The following is a 3,659-nucleotide window of genomic DNA, read 5'->3' on the forward strand; positions in this document are numbered from 1 at the left end:
TACAGTCTTGGAAGGTGGAAAGTACTTAGCTAAGAATTTCTGAGCTAGAGTATCCCATGTGGTGATAGAATCTGCAGGAAGAGAATCAAGCTAACTTTTAGCCTTATCACGTAAAGAAAAAGAAAATAGTCTCAATCTAGTAGCATCATCCGACATCCTATTAATTTTAAAAGCATCATAGAGTTCAAAAAAATTAGAAATATGGGCATCCGGGTCATCCTGAATATGTCCACTAAATTTGACAGTTGCTTGAATCATCTGGATCGTCGTCGATTTTATCTCGAAATTGTTTGCTCGTACGGGCGATCTCCTAATGCTTGAAACTGCATCAACTATCGATGGTGTGATATAATCGTTTAATGAACGATGTGCTGCTCGAATAGCCTCTTGCCCTTTCCTCGGTCACCATATCTAGTCTCGGATTGACATTGTTAGGATTTTCAGTTGTCATGTTTCTTCCTTGAGTGCAATTTAATCTACGGATTATTCTCTCTATTTTTGGATCAAGTGGCACCAAGTCACTATGTCCAGCACATGTCATACACTGAACACACCTGCAAATAAAATAAAAAATTAAACTTAAAAATAAAATTTTAAAATAAAACAAGGATCGTAAATTCAATATTGTTTTAGATACAATCTCCGACAACGAGGCCAAAAACTTGATGCGTGCAAATCTATTGCTATGGTAAGTGTATCAATCGATCAAATAATATAGTGTATGAGTAGAATATCATCCCACGAGGATTGAAAAATAATTACTGAAAAGCACTTTCTTATACTTTATTTAGAAAATTGATTTATAAGAAAATAAAAAAATTAAAAAAATTAAAAAAAATTAAAAAATTGTAAGAGAACAAAAAGGATGTGATTTTTAGGATTAAAATCAAAATCAGAGAAACACTAAGGCAATCGATTCACCAACTCATTCAATGTAATATTCAAGTAATCATGCATACTAGATTAATTTTTACTTTATGTGATGGTGGAGTTTCTTGAAATATTCACTATCCTTTGGTCCAAACATTGCAAAACTATTACTACTTATTAACTATCCTTTGGTACAGGCATAATTTAAATAAGCAATGATGCATTAATTTCTATGAAATCCACTAATTAAAATACGGTACGTCCAAAACGTACTAAAATTACCGCATGCATAGGAATCTTAATCCGATTCAAATACAAGGCATACAAATCAAGAAGTATTGATATAGAAGTACTTGGTCTGTATCATCTATGCCCATCAAAATAATTAGAAGATAGTCAGTAATCTAAAAGTATTAAGAATGGATTTATATACTCCTCATGAACAAAAATAATTCTAGAATCCAATCATACTGAATATTGTATTAAAAGAGTGGCTACACCTTAGCCTTAGCAAAATAAAATTAATTCATGATAAAAAAATAAAAATAGTAAATAAAATAAAAAATATTATAAACTTCAAATAGTATACTGCTTGTTGCTGAATTTTACTTCAATTTCTTGCTCTTGGTGTGAAGAAAATTGATAGAAAAAGGCTGGATGTGGAAAGAGAGAAAAGGGAAGAGAAGAGGGCGTTTTCTGATTTATTTTTTGATCTCTCTGTTCTGTTCTGCATCTCAGGTCTCCCCTCTTTATATCTGTATAATTCTTCCACATCCTCATAGTGTAAGGAGTCTCAAAACATCTCAAAATCATATCCCAAATGTATGTCCCAAGTGAAACTATTTCTAATCATCAGATTGGATTTAAACGCCCCAGATTCATTTGATCAACTCCTTATCTCAATCGAATCGAATATCAGCCATTGGATCTTGCATTAGACCAAATCTGGATCATCGGATCGCGCCTCAAAATTTTTTCTCTGTTTAGTTTTTCCAACTGACAATGACCACAACCATTGGATCGTGCAAAACCCGCTGCTCACCATCCGATCGTGTGTGAAGATCGATTTTCGACTGTCTGATGGTGCAAACGCGCTTCAGCCTGAATTCATCTCGTGCACCGTGATAAAAATTGAGTTTTATTATTTCCATAGACAGCACGTAGACCCGACATTGCGCGGCTCATGGATCGCGTATAGACCCCACACTGTAGCTGTGAACCACTCGTGGATCGAACGGCCAGTCCATGATGCACCGAAGGCTATTTTTCAATGATTTTTTGATTATTTTGCTTGGTTTTTGTTTATTTTTTACTTCTTTTTCTGAAATACAAAATACACCCACATTAGAGTACAATTTTCAGCAACATAATAAAAAATGAATCAAAACTTGATAAATAAGGGTAAGAAAATATAGTATAAATATGAACTTATCAACATTACACATAATAAATAGAAAAAATCCATAAATATAAGGTAATATTCACAGGTATCATTCTCAAACTTAAGGCACATCCACAGACGACACCATAAGGCAATGACGATAACAAAATAACATAACAATCAAAAAGTAAATGTAAGACAATATTCATAGATCTTATTGACAGACATAAGGCAGCATCAACTGATAACAAAATCGTATGACCATCAAGAAGTTCTAAGACTATACCGAAGGTAGGAGCAATAGAACAAAAGGATCGTCAGATTGAAGTAAAAATAAAAGGTGGCACCAATGGCTTCCTCTAGTATACCAGCCCACAGGAACATGCAAAATAACGAAATTCTCTTAGCAAATTATAACATTAAACATAACGAAATAGCTGCACAATAAAAAAGGAGCAAATTAAAATTACTTTACCCACTGATGACCGCGAACGAGAAAATGATAGAGGCAACAAGGGATGCAGCAACACACACTATGGAAGCCAGCAGGAGGGACGATAATCGTGTGTAGAAGGGAGGAGACCTACTTGCAAAGAGACTAAGAAGGTGTGAGGCGAGTGCAGCAGCGATCGACGATCATGGAATCCAAATCGAATGAAGGAGGATATTGGAGTGGTGGAGGGGATGGAGGAGAAGAGGTCTGCGGAGGATTTCAAGTCATTGAGAAGGTGAGAGGATGTGAGCAATGGCCGTGACGTGAAGACGAAGAGGTAAAAAGAGAGGGATAGGTAGGATTTCACCCACTTTTTTACTTTTTTTGCTAATGACACTAAATACCCCAAGGGGTGGGGGGAGGGGGCCTGGGAATAAAATGATCTAGAATTAGAGAAAGTTGATCGAAATTGCTAAATCAAGATGGCCCACCATTATTTTTTCATCTATTTAGGAGAATAAGATGGAATAAATCTTTATTCTATTCGAAATTATCCAACCAAACACTATCTAAGAGAATAGGAAGGCTGTGGTATAACACGCACACATAACCGTAGAATAAGAGGGCTTTGTATAACATGCATAGCATAAGCGGCACATATCCAAAAATTTCGATCCAGTGAGAGATTCGTAACTCGTCTTCCAAAGTAAACTCATCTCAGCATCTGTAAATCTAAACAAATTATGGCAAGGATCACAACATTGGCCGAACTTTTCGAAATAGGTCTTCCATAATCCACCATGCATGACATTTCAGCGATTGTTTCTCTAAATAGGCCAAGGTGTTATCGAGCCACAAGTTCAAGCCTGGCCCATATTATAATAGTAAGAGTCTGCGCCTGGATGGATTGGCTTGGGCGGATTTGCAAATTGGGCTTGATGCGGTTATAGCTTGGGTTTTTGTAACCGATCCTTG

Source organism: Elaeis guineensis, chromosome 4 (genome assembly GCF_000442705.2).
Source record: "Elaeis guineensis isolate ETL-2024a chromosome 4, EG11, whole genome shotgun sequence".
NCBI lineage: Eukaryota > Viridiplantae > Streptophyta > Magnoliopsida > Arecales > Arecaceae > Elaeis > Elaeis guineensis.